Source organism: Equus caballus, chromosome 22 (assembly GCF_041296265.1).
Source record: "Equus caballus isolate H_3958 breed thoroughbred chromosome 22, TB-T2T, whole genome shotgun sequence".
Taxonomy (NCBI): domain Eukaryota; kingdom Metazoa; phylum Chordata; class Mammalia; order Perissodactyla; family Equidae; genus Equus; species Equus caballus.
The window spans coordinates 15,315,490-15,334,124 of NC_091705.1; the positions used below are offsets into that span (position 1 = coordinate 15,315,490).

An 18,635-nucleotide genomic window follows, 5' to 3' on the forward strand; every position below is an offset into this window, starting at 1 on the left:
ACTAATACAATTGAACACATGCATCAACCAGAGAACAATATCTAGTTATCACAGCAAATGGGAAGGTCAGACATTTGTTCTTTTCCAAAAGGCTCCCTTGGAATTCTAATGAGCAGCTTTAACCCAACAGCCTGTGCACTGGCTTTGCCTTGAATACCATCAATGCACTTCCCATAAAGGTTCCTAGGGAGTAACTCTAAGCAACAAAAGCTTTTGGATTCTAGCATGCCTATAATAAACCACCATGCAAACACATGACTATTCACTGGATTGCTGTTTTCTCCTGAGGTGCAATACCACAGTTCAAGAATCACTATAGGACAAAACAATAATAAAAGCAAAAGGAGGAAGAGCCTTGAACAGCCAAAATAATACTGGAAAAGAAGAACAAAGCTGAAAGACTCACACTTCCTGATTTCAAAACTTACTACAAAGACAGAGTAATCCAAATTGTGTAATACTGGCATAAGGATGAGAATATAGACAAATGGAATAGAACTGAGAGTCAAGAAATAAACTCACAGATCATGGCCAACTGATTATTGGCAAGGATGCTAAGATCATTCAATGGGGAAAGAACAGTTTCTTCAATAAATAGTGCTGGGCCAACTGGATAGCCACATCCAAAAGAATGAAGTTGGACCCCTATCTCACACCATATTCAAAAATTAACTCAAAATGGATCAATGGCATAAATATAAGAGCTAACAACCACCAAACTCTCAGAAGAAAACACAGGGGTAAATCTTCATAACCGTAGGCTTGGCAATGGATTCTTATAAATGACAACCAAAGCAAGAACAATAACAACAAAAAAATAGATAAATTCAACTTCATCAAAATTAAAAACTTCTGTGCACCAAAAGACATTATCAAGAAAGTGAAAAGATGACCTACAGAATGGGAGAAAGTATCTGCAAGTCACATATCTGATAAAAATCAAGTATCTAGAATATATAAAGAACTTTTACAATTTAACAACAAAAAGGCAATCAACCCACTTAAAAAATGAGTGAAGAACCTGAATGGACATTTCTCCAAAGAAGATATGCCAGCAAGCACATGAAAAGATGCTCAATATCATTAGTCATCAAGTAATGCAAATCAAAACCACATGCGGTACCACTCCACATCCATTAGGATGGCTACAATAAAAAACGAAAAGGAAAATAAATGTTGGCAAGGATGTGGAGAACTCTTGTACATTGCTGACAGGAATGAAAAATGGTCCAGCTACTGTGAAAAACAGTTTTGCAGTTCCTCAAAAAGTTAATTGTAGAATTACTCTATGACCCAGCAACTCCACTCGTAGGTATATACCCAAAACAATTGAAAAGAAGGACTCAAACACATGTACGTGCACATTCAGAGCAGCACTATTCACAATAACCAAAAAAAGGAAACAGCCCAAATGCCCATTAATGGATGAATGGGTAAACAAATTGTGGTACATACACACAAAGGGCATTATCAGTCAGCTATAAATGGGAATGAAGTACTGATACATGCTATAAAACGGATGAATCTTAAAAACATTATGCCTAGTGAAAGAAGCCAGACACAAAGGTCATGTAGTGTATCATTTCATTTGTATGAAATATTCAGAATAAGTAAATCTTATTCTGCCATAAAGACAGAAAGAAGATTAGTGGTTACCAGGGGCTGGGGAAGGAGAAAGTGGGGGTCAATTGCTTAATGGGTATGGGGTTTTCTTTGGGATGATGAGAATATTTTGGAACTAGATAAACATGGTGGGTGCACAAGATTGTGAATGTACAAAATGACACTGAATTGTTCACTTTAAAATGGTTACATTTTTGTTATGTGAATTTATTTCAATTAAAGCAAAAGCAGAAGGGAAAAGACAAGACAGGCAAAGCAGCCTGGGTTTTTAAGTAACACCAAAGCCCCTGGGCATGGCAGAAATGGAGCACCAGGAGAGGCACTGGTGCTGGCGAACACAATAGAAAGGGCATGAACACATGAGAAGGAGGTGGTTGAGATAGAGGGACAGTCTTCCTAACAGAAGAGTAGCATCTGTCTACAGTCTAGAATCCCTAGAAATGTCACTTTGTAACAGAGGGCAGAGCACCATTAGGTAGAAGAAGGACCCTAAAGTGAGGACAACCTGGTCACTGGAGCCCCTCAATGCCAATCCTTTGCAGACCCTTTATTCCTTTACATTTGTACAGAAGAAAGAGCAGAGGACCACAGAGGAGAAGAAAGAGGCAAATTAACTAGAAATGAGCTCTGAGCCTCAAGAATATCCCTGGGAAAAGGAAAATGGGAGTGAACATAGTAGTTACAATAAGACAGGTCTGAGGTATGCACGATCTCCTTGTAAAAGACTTCCAAAACCAACGAAATAGACTTTACAGATGGGCAAACCAAGGCCCCAGGTTTCAGATCTCACATTCTTCCTACTCCACCATAATGCACCCAGCCAGGTGAAGAATTATAAAAGTCCTCAGGAGCATCATCCAGTTTTCCAGGAAATTAATTGCTTGAGGGAAGTGAGTTTCACTTCTATTTTCCCATTAGCTCAGAAAGGGCTCTTTAACATATCTGCTATGAGAAATTATCCAAATTCTCGACCACCATATTATTATTCATGGAGTATCAAAACATTACTGCTGCATTCAGTTTCTTGCTGCTTATTTTTTGTAAGAGCATTGCCTTCTCGCAGCTACCTGAATGCTCACTGGAAAACCACACGTCCTCTAGCCATACGGGAAGGGTCAGAAGATCATGTCAGCACTTTCACCAGCAGAGCCACTGGAGTCCTCCTCAAATGGCTCTCCTCCTGCTTCTGTGACACTTGATTCCCCCCACAGGCCACAAAATATGGCAGGGAATGAAGAAGCTCATCTGCAAGGTGGTTATGGCCCAAGGTCACCAGCTAGTTCCTCTCCTGGAAAGGTTTATTTTAGTCCTCGGGCCTCAGCAAGCTGCCCTTTCCCACCTGAGGAGAGCAAACACAAGATCTCTGCTCCTCTTTTCACTTCAGAAAAGTAGTAAGGACTTTTCAAATGCAACCATTTCCACTGCCTTTCAACATTTCACTGATAAATCAAAAATACAAAATAAAAGGACTAAGGAGCTAAATCGGATTTATTTTTTCTTCCCTCTGACAGAAACAGACAAAACAAAGCAACATTTCCATTGCAGGGGGAAAAAATCCCTATGTCAGGTCTGGAAAAGATTCAGGAGGCTCAATTCAAAATGGGAGAGTATAGAACATATGAGGGGACAAGAAATTCTATCCTTGGAATAAGAAGTTCTTGCTGTCACAACCACAGGGCCCTTGGGAAATGACACACAAAAGCAATTTTTTTATCATCATGATTTCAACAGTAGCATACCCCAAGCAACACGTGAAAAGCCCAGTCAAAGAAACCAAAAAATATAAGGGCAACAGCTAAAACTTTCTATACTAAACTGTTAGACCTTTTCTAGTTTCTTCAAATCTTTTGGGAAACAAACTGGAACAAATACCATTGCTAACACGAATTTGAAAAGTCTGTATTGAAACTTTTTTTTAGACTGAAAAATAGGACAAACCTTAAGCTAGAGTGGAAAAATGACTTTTTTTTTTTTCAGATGAATCCTACTATAATTTTACAGTTAATGCTTTTCTTCTCTAAAATTTTATTTTAAAAATAAAGAAGAGTTGAAAGATTTTTTTTCTTACAGTCAACAACCATATTCCCATTGCCCAGCTTTTTTGAATATCTAGCCCTTTATCCATCCCTCCACCCATCCAACAGCTCCTTTTTCAAAATGTATTTCACAGTAAGTCAGTCACAAAATTCAATACACTTCACCTCTAAACTCATGCTGCTGGCATTTTAATCATTTCTAGTTGAAGATTGTGACTTTGCAAGAAGGAGAAAAAGGAAAGTACGTGAAAGCTCATTATGCACCTAATTTCAGGGCCCAAGATGAGGTAAAGACGAAATTCTGGCAAAGGATGGAGATCCTCCTATGAAAACCAGGAAGAAAAGGATATGGCAGAATGCTGACCCTGGCAACTGTTAGGAAAGTTATCTTTCAAAAGTCATGGTGTTGACCCCAAGCCCTTCCTCCCTCCTCTAGGCACTGTGGGAGCAGAAGCCCAGTTGGCCATGGGGACTAAGAAACAGACAGGCACCCTAGAAATGGAAAAACTGTGAGAAAAACCTTGCTGTTGAGCAAGATAGACAATCCTCTCTTCTGAAGAGGACATCTCTAGGTGATAAAGGTGTGCCCCTTTGGTAGGAGGAGAAAAGGGTTAGAAAATTCTTCTTTCCCTTTGTTTTTGCTCTTTTTCTCTCTCACCACTCAATTCCTCCACAAATCAAGAAAGGGAGGTGAACATTTGAGACTGGGATGTAAGCACCACTTGGGAATGCCTCTAATATTAAAGACTAAGTGAAGATAATGAGAAATGGATGGGAGACCAGGGCTGGGCATTCATTACTCAAGCAGAAGAATTTAAATTTTCTTAAGGGCAGCCAGTCCAGCTCACCAGATAAAGGAAGAAGAGAGCCACTGTGCAGAAATGTGCCCAGGAATGAATGGTATCATACTAGAGCATTCCCAGACAATGGCTAAAGGAGGTAAGATGCATACAGTGGTGGCACTGGAGATGGTCCCTGTGGCAAATGGTTATCTCCAACATTCTCTTCATACAATGTGACTTTAACACTCCTCCTGCTGAGACGTGGGCTTTTAAGTCTCCTCCCCTTGAAACTGGGCAGGCTTGTGACTCACCTAGAAACAAATAATGTGATGGAAATAATGCAGCATGACTTTCAAGGTCAAGTCATAAAGTGATGCTGCCTCCACCTTGTCGACTAGAATAATCACACTGGAGCCCACATAAGCAGCCCAGCTGCCCTGGAGCCACCATGCTGTGAGGAAGCCCACAGTTGCCCATGAAGAGAGACCACATGGAGAATTCCAGACACTATATGAAAAAAGAGGGAGCTGAGTCAGCCGCCAGCTTCTCCATCCTCTTGCTCTTTTAGCTTCAGATGCCATCTCAATGCAACTGCAGGAGAGACCCCAAGCCAGAATTGCACGATGGAGACTCTCCCAAACCCCTGACCCATGGATAAAGGGAGAAGTGAAGAAGTGATGGCTGTTGTTTCACGCCACTACATTTTGGACTGATTTCTTACACAACAATAATAACTACAACAGACCCCAGCATATAAACTGGATAATGATGATACCTCACTTCATCCACTGCGAAATCTAAGTCATTGAACCTGGTATCTAGCTAGCCTCTAATTACCTTTCTTACTGTGTATCTAGTACTCTAGCCTCATCAGTTTACAAACAACTACCCAAACTCTTCTAGAACCTTCTTCCCTAATACATATTATATACGAATACACCTACATATTTTTCTATTGCCGAAGATGCCCTCCTTTCCTCTTTACAATCTTTCTACATTTTACCCTTCATTTGAAATCCACTTTCTTCCAAAAAGTGACCCTCCAAAAAGTGATCACCTACTGAAGGTGATCAGTGACAATTTAGCTTTCAAACCTCATCATTTTAAGCACAATTTGTGCCTACAGGGCATTAAGTTCAAAAATGCAAGGGGAAATGGCTCATCAAGCACAGATTCGCTCACTTTCTTTGGACAACAGTGCCACCTCGTTTCTTTATTGAACAGGGTTACCAAGCTGAGAGATTCAGGAGCGCTGACAAAAAGTCTTGTCTCAAAGGAAGGAAACCGCTTACCAGAATTTTTCTATAACATTCTAAAGTTGCACTGTCCAATACAGTGCCACTAGCCAAATGAGCCTTCTGAACATCTAAAATATGGCTAGTCTGAACTGAGATTTGTTCTAAGCATAAAATATACACCAGATGAAAAAAATGTAAAATCTCGATGTTTATATTAATTGTTGAAATGATAATAATTAGGATATGCTGGGCTAAATATATTATGAAAATTAATTTCAACTGCAATTGTGGACTTCCCAGCCTCCAGCTCAGATTACTAGAACAAGCTTTTTTTTTTTTTTTTAACTTTTTTAATGAAGCTACAGAAAATTTAAAACTGCATATGCTGCTCACATGATATTCCTATTGGACCACACTTTTATACTACAGTGAATTGCAGGTGTCCCAAGGAAACACCACATATATTTTCCCGAAAATAAAATACTCTTAAAGGCAAAGGTGAAATACTAGGGAATAAAATTTAAAAGGATGATTAAAAGAGATGAGAATGAAAAATAATAGAGTTAGCATGTATGCTTGGAAATGCTTCTAGCAAGAATAATTGCCAATCATACAATCATACACCATCCTTGCCTGTTTTCTCAGGGCCCCAAAATCATTATCCATGATGACATTCATCTAAGGAAAGCTTTGAAATTTCAGACTTCATTTTTTAACTCTAATATATGTAAAAATTCTACTCAGTGAAAATTACTTAGGTGTCTCTCAACACTGCAATCACTTTAGGACTTACATGTGAGAAGCAATACCTTATTACCTTCTCAAAGAAAGAAATGAATTTATACAGCTTCGGAAAGTGCTTAACTTGCACCAGGAAATGGCCTAAGGGATGAAAAATGTGCCTGTAGGAGTGAGGAAGTGAGTGCAATGGCATGTGTCCACGCAGAGCAGACACTCCAGTGTCCTGTCCAGATACCACCGGGTCCCTTTTAACTGTCCTCTGTGCCCATCACCAAGCTTTCATGTGCTTTGCTTCTAAGAAATGGTACTTGCAAATTTCTTAAGAGGAACATCCTTCAAGTACTGGAGCTGTTTCACCTGCAGATGCAAAGAGGCAAGTGATGCCAAGTTTACAGCTCCTCTCCCACCAGCCCACAGCCAATGGCGGATGCAGGAACAGGAAAGCCCAGCTCTCTTGCCTTGAGCAGAAAGAACAGACTCTCAGGAGCAATTATACTCCAGAGCTCCCCTAGGGATCAAGCTGAGGCAAGGATATTGCTGGATCTTTCCCCCTGCTTGGCTTCTTCCCTTTACCTCTCCTTCCTCAACTCACTAGTTTCTCCTGGGAACACTGCCTTATTAAAACAGCTGTGCAGAAATCCTCATCTCGGGTCTGCTTCTGGGGAGCTCAACCCAAGACTCTTATCAGGCATGAATGAGCTCTAAGAAAACATGAAACCAGATTCTTGTTGTTGTCGTACTGTGGATAAGAGTTTCTATAACACTTAAGAATTTAAGGAAACCGCACTAACCACAGTTTAATAAGCAAGAAGTATCTTTGTTCCTAAAGAGCACTGCAGCAGCCCTAGAACATAGGTCTTAGACTAGAAAAAAGATGCTAACAACTAGAACAACAACTATATCTCCAGGTGTGAGAGAAGCAAGGGTAGCTTCAAGGCTCCAAAGAAGAAGCAAAAAGAAAGACAATTCAACATTAAAGTTTGGTGAGTTTCATACCAGACACTAATGTTAAAAATTCTGTATAGAATCAACACTTAAAAACAATTTCCAATCATTCAGAAAGGAAGAAAGCACCTCCAATGTTAGGTAAATTTTTCAAGAGAGTAGCGGTATTTCAAACTGAAATACTACAGGGGAGAAAGTACCAAGGGTTGTTTTCTTTCTTTTCATGAAATTTGAAGGCAGCCTTTGGTTTGACCAGACTAATAAATTTTTCTTTACCAAGAGTCACTCTGAAGCTAGACATTAAGGGTGAAGATAATTCATCCCAAAATAGTCATTTTGTTCTCTATATAAATATTTTCTACTTTAGGAGTTAATTGCCTAACAATGATAAAAAGCTAAGTTGAATGTGACATTAATTAATAAGCAAGATCCAAAATACATCTTATGCCATTATGGGAATTAAAATATATTCTGCATGCCTATTGTGGATGGAATAGGCCTAAGAAAACATTTAGAACTAAAGTACCGTCCACTGTTGGAATCATGAGGAGATAAAGCAGGCATTCAGACGAAACCAGAAAAGTCCAAGTTTCAGGGTCTAAAGGTTTCCAATTTTGAGTAGAGGAAGACATTATAAAAGAATCAGATTTAAGTTCGATGTAAAAAATATCCTCATAATACAAGATATCTAACACTCGAATGTTGCTAGAGTAGAATGGTTTTATTTTTAGGAGAGGATGGAGGGAAATATACAAGAATTCCCTCTTTGGGAGGAGGGCAAGACTAACACAATGACAGCAATCAACAATCTGGTGACACATGGGGCGCCGGGTCCAATAAGGTCCTATTAGGTGTGATGGAAGAGGAGCCCACATACAGCATTAGCTGTCCCAGGGCCGAATGCCATCCAAAGTCTTTGTAAAAATCCAATGCATGCCATTTACACCACTTGACATAGAGAAATTTCTTCTTGGAACTTAAAATATTTAACAAACAACTTCTAAGATCTGGTTTGGTTTTTTTTGGCGGGGGGGGTACTCTTGAATCAAATGTTTATTTTCACTAAGCACACAATTGTTCATAGGAACCATTCATAATATTGTTGATGAACAATGACTTATTTTTTAAGAATAATACAACTATTATACAGAGAAAGTAGATAGTCCAGAAAAATGTAAAAAACAGATGTCATGTCTACTAAAGTCCCTAAGAATTATTCAGGCCCCAACTCTGGTTTGCCTGCTAAGCCATGGTTTATGAGTCACCCTTGGGGAGCAGTAAAATATAGTGCACTTGACTAAAAATAGGTAGGAACATTCAATAATAAATCTACTTTCTTGATATTCTTGTGTCATCATTAAATACTGATCACTAGGAGGAATGTCAGGTAGAGTGATTCTTCCTCCCCTCACAGAAAGGCCGGAAGAAAATCAGCCACGGGCCCTGCCAGAAGGTAATGGAGTGTCTGACACAACAGGCAACAGAGTGGAGAGAGTATCATCGATTTGAAACGTCTGGGACCTGGAGTTCACCTATCAGGATGAACAGTGAAGTTGCTGGTTATCTTTTTCAGGTGATCACTATCAAATGATTTCATGTCCCTTAAAATAAAAAAATGATACAGAGTCCAAATTTTTTACTTCTAACAGCAATTAGAAAACAACAATTTGCTAAAGGGGTCAGAAAAGAACACTCATATTCACTAGGATTCTGCCTCTAGAACAAAGCATCAGCAAGTTATAGTTAATAAAAAGAATTGGCCATAAAAGGTATTTCCGATTCCCACCTTAGCATTTCTTTAAAAGTTTGTAAAATGGAACTTTAGAGGGACATTGAAAGAATTTATTTACATCATTTCCATAGGTGGCTCCCACAAAATGGAGGGTGGATTCCAGCTGCCACTGAGCATAGTCGTGGTTTTCCACATCTGTGAGAATCTTCTTAAACAAAATGTGCACAGGATTAAACACAAGCCACATACATTTCTCCTCAGAAAGAATTGCAGAAAACAGCAACTTAAATAATACCTGATGCTTACTAAACACAGGCAATACTACCACAGACAGCAAGTAGAAATGCTAGCAAAAGGTGAATGCCCAAGGTTGGTGGAATGAATAAAACTCAAATCTAGAAAATGCCAGAAGATTAATGCTCTGCTACCTGAAAGAAAATGTCTGTGAATCTGTTTTGAGAGGCATTACAGATAGGACATCTATGTGAATGAAGAAATTCATTTTACAGACTGAAAGTTCTAGAAGTCCAAAACTAGCAACTCTTAACCACAGCATGCAGAGTACTTACCAGGTGTCTCTGGACCGACGCCAAGTGATGTCCCCTTAGTCAAATCACAGCGCTGTCCTCTGTGAAAGAGACAGAGAGCAGAGAAAAATCAATGTAAAGGACTTTTAGAATTCTCATGGAAAGAAACAGCCCTTTGCACTTCAAAATCAGAATCTATAATATTTGGTTAAAAACATATCAGAAAGATGCATTAATAAATTAGTGACATTAGTTTCTAAATGAACAAGAAAGACATACAGTTATCAAATCAGGAAAATTACTGCTACACCCAGCCTACAGGATGATACACTCTCTCCTAAAGCTGCTGATCTACAGTTCAACCTCTTAACTTATCAAAATGATTCAGCAGCAGTTGAACAACACAGCTATTCAAAATCTTCTAGAAGTAAATATAATGATCTTTTCCTGATTAATAGTAAAATGTCCTTAGATGAACTGTAAGGAACCTTTCAAAGAAGAGCAGTGCTGAATAGGAAGGATTTACAACAGAATTGCATCTATCTACAAAAAGAGTGAATATTTTTGATAGGTGTTTTTGTATTGTCTTTGTTAACAAGTTGTCTATGAAGATTCTGGATTTGACATTGGCTTTCTGGTTTGATTGAAATTTAGATTTTAAGATCTTTCCACCACTGGTGTGGGGAGTGGAGGGTGGTGGCATTCCAGATGGTGTCAGAAGTACCTAGAAGCAAGAGAAAGCCCATTTGCATTTGGAAAGAAGGTAGAAGCAGAAAAATTGGCAATCAGGACGTGCAAAAATGATGTCTGTAAAATCTGAACTGGGATTTTGTGAAGGTCATCATCTACGTATAGAGATGTCCACAGTAAGGACCCAGGTAGAATGGTACATCCTCACAATGCAAGACTATGTCATTAAAAAGAAAGACGTGAACCTGGATCTATACGGACAGGTATGGAAAAAAATTCTCAGGTCATAGTATTAATTTTTAAAAACTTCAAGTACTGTAATAATAGGTGTACAATGAGCCCATTGTGTTAAAAACAAACCTCACTAATCTATGTGTAAATACACAGACGTAAATGTTGTTACACGCAGAGAACATATCTGGAGGGATAACAAGAAACTCTTCAGTGTGGCTGCCTCTGGAGAACTGGTACTGAAGGGAGATAAAAAAAGGCCTTTGTATTTTAACCTAACCTTTAACCATTATGTAATATTTTACCACAAAATATACTACTTTTATTATTGAAATCTAAGAAGAAAGAATCCAATTCATCCTAAACTCTCTATAGAAAGAAACATTCCATTTTAAATATACAGAATTAGAATGCCTACAGCATCAGGTACACTTACTTAACTAATTAAATGAATATTTACTATGACCCAGGATCTAAGCATGAATTGAATTATCATATTTAATCCACATAAAACCTCTAAAATGTATGTACTGTGATTATTCCCATTTTACAGAAGAGAAAACTGAGAAGTTAGGTGACTAAGAATCACACAGAGCTGGCATTCAAACCCAGATACCCTGGCCCATGTTTAGCCTCTATGCTACTGTCTCCTCCATGGCATTTACCATATTTTCAGTATTACATTTATATTTTTAATGATATATTAATATGAGACAATTTATTCCATGAAGACAGCGATTATGTGTGTATTGAAAGCCATTATGTATATCCCCAGCACCTAGCATAGTGCCTAGCACACAGTAGGTGCTCAATAAAGCTTTGTTGAACAGATAAATAATTAAGTGGGCTGCCTAGAGCTTGAAAGTTAAACTACATAACAGTTTTATGCCTCCTGGAGTTGTGAAACAAGCTGAGTTCCAAAAAAGCTCATTGATTAATGACCCTGCCATATCATGCTCCTCATTTTGAGAAACCACTTGCTGCCCAAGTCGTTCTGTAACCAAAGACTGGACACGTGTTTTCCCTTTCCTTCTCTAATTCCCTATGTGATTATCCAGCATAAAACTGATGCATTGTTGCATAAACCTTTCTCATTCTCTGCCTGGCTAGGATATTGCAACACTGGGGAAAGCCAACGCTGAAATACTTTACAAAAAAGTGAAAGAGTAAAAACAGTTTGTCATGAACTATTTAGGTACTGGCATATGGTAGGCAAACTATTGTAACTGACTTGGTGTTGTAGTCATACATGAACCAAGGCTCAACATACCTACTTTTTCATTCTAATATTTTTACTCTAGGTGTTGAAGAATTTAAAAGGCGTCTTTCATAAAGGAGAGACTCTGTGGACGAGTGAGTGTGTGTGTCTGTGTGTCTATGTATAGGGCTCTGTGAATCTCTGTTGTGTTTGTGTCTGTGTACGCAGTTGGTCTTTCAAAAGAGGAAAGATATTTTTCTGTAACACAGAAGGAAAGCTAATAAATAGTTAGACAAAATCCCCAAATCCCAACTTCTATTAGTGCTAGTGTAAACAAAATCTGTTTTTCATCTAACAGGGGTGCCAGACTATTCAACGGGGAACGACAGTTTATTCAACAAACAGTGCTGGGACAACTGGATATCCACATGCCAAGGAATGAAGGTGCCTCCTACCTCACACCATACTCAAAAATTAGCCCAAAGTGGATCACAGATGTAAATATGAGAGGTAAAACAATAAAACTCTTAGGAGTAAATTAATACAGGAGTAAATCTTTGTGACCTTGGGTTAGGCAATGTTTTCATAGATATGACACCAAACACACAAACGACAAAAGAAAAAGTGGGTAAATTGGACTTTAACAAATTAAAAAAAACTTTTGTGTTTCAAAGGTCACCATCAAGAAAGTGAAAAGATAACCCATAAAACAGAAGATTTTTGCAAATCATTTATCTGATAAACACTTGTACCCAGAAATATGTTAAGAACTATTAGAACTCAACAATAAAGGGATAAATAACCCAATTTAAAAATGGGTAAATGATCGGAATAGACATTTCTCAAAAAAAGATATACAAATAAATGAAGAGATGCTCAACCATCAGAGAAATGCAAGTCAAAACCACAATGAGATATAACTTCACACCCAGTACAATAACTATAATCAGAACACAGACTATAAACAAGGGTTAAGGAGAATTTGGAGAAACAGGAACATTCATACAGTGCTTCTTGGGACAATAAAATGGTGCAGCCACTTTGGAAAACAGTTTGGCAGCTCCTCAGATGGTCAAACATGAATTCTCTTATGGCCCAGTAATTCCACTCCTAGGGATGTACCCAAGAGAAATGAAAACATGTCCAAGGAAAAAAATTATATGTACTTTTTCATAGCAGCATTATTGATAATAGCCAAAAAGTGGAAATAATCCCAATGTCCGTCAACTGGTGGATGAATAAACACAATGTGGTATATTTATACAATGGAATATTATTCAGCAATAAAAAGAATGTGACACAGATACATGGGACAACATGGATGAACCTTAAAAAAACATTATCCTAAATGAAAAAAGCCAGTCACAAAAAATCACATACTATATGATTCCATGTATATCAAACATCCAGAATAGGCAAACCCACAGAGACAGAGGGCGGATCAGTGGTTACGCAGGACTGGAGAAGCAGGGAAGATGGGGAGTGACTGCTCACAGGTGCAAGATTTCTCGTTGGGATGATGAAAATGTTCTGTGATTAGACTGTGGTAGTAGTTGCACAACTCTGTGAATCATACATCTTAAGTGGGTGAATTTTATGCTTTGTAAATTATATTTCATTAAAGCGTTTTTTTTTTAAAAGGCTGCATTTCAGTGAGTTTGCCAGCAAATATTAGTTGGCTTCTTTCAAAAATGACAAAACACTTATTCACGCTCTTTAAGAAAACACAGTAAGTGGTGAATATTTACATTTTTAGAAGACTTACTACTGTAATTCTCCATGGGATTCCTTGTGATGGGAAATACACACAACTGTATTCTATTCTCACCAAAGAAACCTACATGCACAGAACTGCCTTTGAACCATAAGAAAGTACCGAGATCTTACTGCAAATCACCACTAATAAGAGATGCCATGGAGTTTGAGATGCAGTCTTATTTCAAAGCAATGGGGACCTTTAGCCAAGGGTGAGGTTTTTATTTCTCAGTGGAGGAAAAAAACCTACGAATATTTGAGGGTGACATTGCCAGGCCTGATTTTGTGAATCAATATATCTAATGCTCTCCCCAAGATATTCAATATTGAGGCTTCGTTTTCAAGTAAAGAATAACTGGGCAAGAATAATTGGCCAAAACAGATCATTTCATTCTGATCTACTACTGAACACGGAAATTATTGTTTTGCAAACAAACAGAATGTTAGAGAACAGTTATATCAGTGAGTTTGTGCCGCATAATGAATCACCTCAAACCTTTGTGGCTTAAATCAATAACCACTTATTTTGGTTCACGTGGTAGTCTCCGTTTGCAAATAGGCCCCATTGAACAAGCACTTTTCAAGCCTCTGCTATGTCACATTTGCTAATACAGCATTGGGCAAAGCAAGTCATGTGGTTAAGCCGAGATTCAAAGCATGGAGTGTCTCCCTTCTTGATGAGACATTGCACTTTGCAAGGGTGTGGATGTAGTGAGGGAAAGACTTTGTGGCCATTTTCGCAACCTACCACAGCATTGCATCCCAAAGTAGAACACACTGCCACTAACGGTCCACAGCAGAGATGCTTTATAGTTTATTATTCATGGTATCGTTTACATGTAAAATACAGTTATTCTACAACGGTAGATGGAGAGAGAATGTACAGCGCACATACTCCAGCACTTAACTTCTATTTATGGAAAATGGTATCACTTTTCAATTGAACTTAATTGTATCACTATAAATACAGTTCTTTATAGCTATTTACCACAGTACTGTTAGCACTTACCATAGTTTTTTTTTTTTACCAGTTATATTTTCTTTTTAAGCAAACGTATTTAAGTGGAATTGATGAGTAATAAGTTCAGGTGAAAGACAGATTTGGCCAAATCCATAAAAGTGGCTCACGAATAACTCAAGTGTAGAATCCAGTAGCGTAGGCCAATGCTTCTCTAACTTCGACATGCATACAAATCACCAAGGGATCTGGGTGAAATGCAGATTCTGTTTGAGACAGGTCTGAGGGGGCGCCGGAGATTCTACAGCTCCAAGATGCTCCCAGGTGATGCTGATGCTGCTGGTCCCAGAGCACGCTCTGAGGAGCAAGCACGTAGGAGAGGAGCAAAGGCCTTGCAATCAGATAAAGTTGAGGGCAATCATTTACCAGCTGTGGGGTCTCAAGCAACTGACTTCACCTCTCTGAAACCATCTCCTCATCTGTAAAATGCAGGTATTGTGGGGGCCCATCTCAGACATCTGGGTGAAATGAGATGAGAGAGGCAAGGCACCCAAGACAGCACCAGCCATACAGAAGGCATCAAGGCTGGCTTTGTTCTTTCAGAATTAATGACTTCCAAAATAGTCCTCAAATGGAATTGTAAGCTTAAAAAGGTAAACGGGTGGGCTGAAAGGATGTCGTGTTACCCCAGAGAGTACCATATCACAACATTAAAGGTAACTGCATCTTAGAAACACATTTCACCAATGTAATCACATTTGATATCTTCACATATGGTATAAATAAGTTTGTCTCCCCAGAGCCACTTAACACATATTTATCGAGCACCCACTGTATGCCAGACACTGTTCTCGGCTCTGATGACACAACAGTGGACAAAGCAAACAATGCTCGGGTCCTCATCGAGCTCACACCCTCCCATTCTCTCAGGCCCCCAAATTGCTCACATACACTCACTCCTCTAAGCTGCAGAGAAAGAGAGGCTGCCGTGGGTCTGAGCTGGCCACAAACATGTTAACATGTCCCCAGGGTGACCTTTTAAAGTTTGAGCTGGTTGTTAACATTTAAAATATGAGGGATTTCATATAAATCTCTGGAGCCCCAGCTTCTCTTGGAAATCTGAAAGACTGAGCAACACGGACCCAGAGTGCCACAGGTTTGCCAGGCACTCGAAAGAGACGGCCTGGGTTCTCCAGTTCCCCACAGCCCCCATTCCCCCTTCATTTCTACCCAGAAAACTGCCACACCCACCTTCTCCTGCTCCCCTTTCCCCCGGCGCTGAGTTAGTGAGCTCTAAATGAAAGGCAGAGTCAGCAACATTTACAACCACACAAGGAAGGGAATTCCCCATTTCTACTCTGCACACTTTTCCTTTACTGTCGTGCAAGAAGTGTTCAGCAAGAGGGCAATTTAGTCATTCCTCTGCCCCTCCCTAAGTCTAAAACTGCCAGTTTGAGAAACCGTTCTAAACTCTGCCCAGAAAAGTTATAGCTCCTGTATCTGTCATTTACTGTGGCTAACGGGCTCTAAAATGTATAACTGGGGGTCTTTTAGGAGGTTATTATGAGTTATTTATGGATGTTATTTTTTCTCTAAATAATGGTGATGGCTTTACAATTACCCACCTACATTCTTTTGCCTGGTTTTGCTTGTGTATTGGTTTTCTATGGCTGCATACAAACTGCCACAAACTTCATGGCTTAGAAAACACATATTTAGTAGCTCATAGTACCGTAGGTCAGAAGTCCAGGTACAGTTGCTGGGTTCTCCATTCAGCATCTTACAAGTCTAAAATCAAGGTGTTTACTAGGCTTCCTTCCTTTCCGGAGGCTCTGAGGAATAATCTGCTTCCAAGTTCAGGCAGGCCGTTATTCACTTCCTTATGGTCACAGGACTGAGCACCTGTTTCCTTGCTGGCTGTCAGTAGGGGGCCATTCTCAGCTTTCAGACGCCACTCACTCTCCTTGCCACACGGCCCCCACCATCTTCAAAGCCAGCGATGGAGAATCTTCCTTACACGGAATCCCTCTCTCTCTTTGAATCTTTCTTCAGTTCCTTTTAGGGGCTTAGCTGATTAGGACAGGCCTGAGGACAGGCTTTCATTCTTAAAGTCAACTGTACCAGGTAACATAACCTAATCACAGGGTAACATCCCACATAGTCATAATCCTAGGAATTACACAGGGTGTGTACACCAAGGTGTGGGAGTCTCGGGGCCGTCTTCAAACTCTGACTACTACACCAATTACTAGCGTGCATTTGCCGTCTGCGTGCATTTTTCTTTTCAGTCTGGGAGTTGAAGACATGTGACAAGAAAGGTTAACTAGCCAGCTAAGAGGACATACGAAAGTTAAAACAGAGAGCATGTTTGTAACAATTTTCCCACTCATCACTAGAGTAGTTAATGATGTTAGGATTCCATTACCTAAGAATGCATGTATTACACCAAATTCCAAATCTACATGAGATGTTTCTCTCCTTTAACTTAAACCGAACCTTATGAAACTGGATGTCTAGAAAATTGACATTCTAGAAGAAGGACGAAGAAGAGGAGACAAAGACAAAAAACAAAGACACAGTACCTAGAAGGACAAAAAAATAACTTTTTTAAGACAAGTATCCAAATAACACCATGCGATGCAATTTTTTAAGACAAATTATATTTTCTGAATGGTGTCAACCAATTTAACTGCTTTTTCACTCAACTGACTTGGTTATTTGGAAGTTACACAGAGGCAACACGTATATAACCACAGTAATATTTAAAGGAAAACGATAAAGATAATAAAAAGCATGCTTAATACATCCACAAGCACATGGCATATTAGTTAAGATGTTTTTTCACAGAAAAAAATCGAGAATCTTTAAGAAATCTTCAAAAACATGTTTGGTCAGAGAGCAAAATTGTCTGACAGGTTTGGAAGAAGTAAAGTATGCAATAACAATTATAATAATTACCAATTAATGAGAAATTACCATGTCCAGGTAGTACTCTCAGTGTTTTATGTATATTAACTCACGAAATCTCACCAGACTCTATAGGTAGAAACTTTGTACAGATGAGGACACAGAGGCACACGGCGGTTACATCACTTATCCAGAGCCGCACGGCAAGTAAGCAAAGGAGGATGAATCCAAACCCTGGTGATCTGGCTGTAGGACCCTTGCTGTTAAGAACCACATCTGCCTGCGCACCCATCTGTGCTTCCTCGTTGCGAAACAGGGGCACTTTCTGCACCTATTGTACAGCACAAGGTGGTGGCCAAGCACATATGCATTGCACTCAAACAGATATGGCTCATGTCCAAGGCCAAGGGGCAAGTGGGGACTGCAGCCCTGACAAGGGTGTGTTTCTATAAATTGCATAAAGATACCCTACTTACCAGCAGCAGCTTTGTCCAAGGAAGCTATGACGTCCTCTTAAAAAAGCAAATAATCCAGGCATTCCTCTACTCCCTATGTCTTTATTTGGAAGAGGAGAGAAGAAAAACATAATTGATTCCTTCTTTCTCTGTTTTACTTCTTCCAAACCCTTTTCCATTATCCTAGATTTTGAAATTGAGAGATTATAAAAAGATGGGAACAAAGCAAAAGCTAACACTAGAAGCAAGGAAGAGAAACCACTGGCTCCCTTCCCTATTGCCAAGAAGAAAGTGAGCCTTCCTCTAGGGAATAAGAAAGGAAAAACTCTGTGGTCCAAGAACCTCAAAGCTTTTCCATCAATTCCACCCAGCCAGAGCAGGGCAGCATGACACTAGGTGCCACCGGAAGCACAGACCACAAAACCACCTGCTTAGCAGTTGTAGTAAGAGGTCACTGGGGTGGAGTTGGGGTGCAGGGCCCAATATTCCATCTTGACATTTGCAGTAAAGGCACATTTGCTTTCAAAGACTCATTTCCGCAACTTAGGCTGGACAAGCCCCCGTGTCAGGTGGCATTTACTCTGAGATCCTTCCTGGTACTTGCAAGGTGTGACCAAGGCCTGTTACCATGTCAGGGCCCTCTGCATGAGGAGGTGAGAGACTAGAACTTTACTTTAATTAGCCCTCTTTATGTTCTCCTATGGTTCCATGTCAGCTCCAGTGTCCTGGTGCTCACAGAGCAGAAATTACAAAAACATAAATTCAATTATAAATATAATTATATATTTCTATATTTTAATATATTTTGTTATATATA

At 39.3% G+C, this 18,635-nt stretch overlaps 1 protein-coding gene across 16 annotated transcripts in view; it reads right to left on the reverse strand.

The window, feature by feature from the left end:
• PLCB4 (phospholipase C beta 4) overlaps positions 1 to 18,635 on the reverse strand; it is a 389,234-nt gene that overhangs the window by 237,871 nt on the left and 132,728 nt on the right. For all 16 annotated transcript variants that reach the window (XM_070247466.1, XM_023626126.2, XM_070247461.1 and 13 more), the window contains one exon: positions 9,667 to 9,725. The gene's annotated coding sequence lies outside the window, so the exon portion shown is untranslated. The remainder of the gene's footprint in view (positions 1 to 9,666; positions 9,726 to 18,635) is intronic.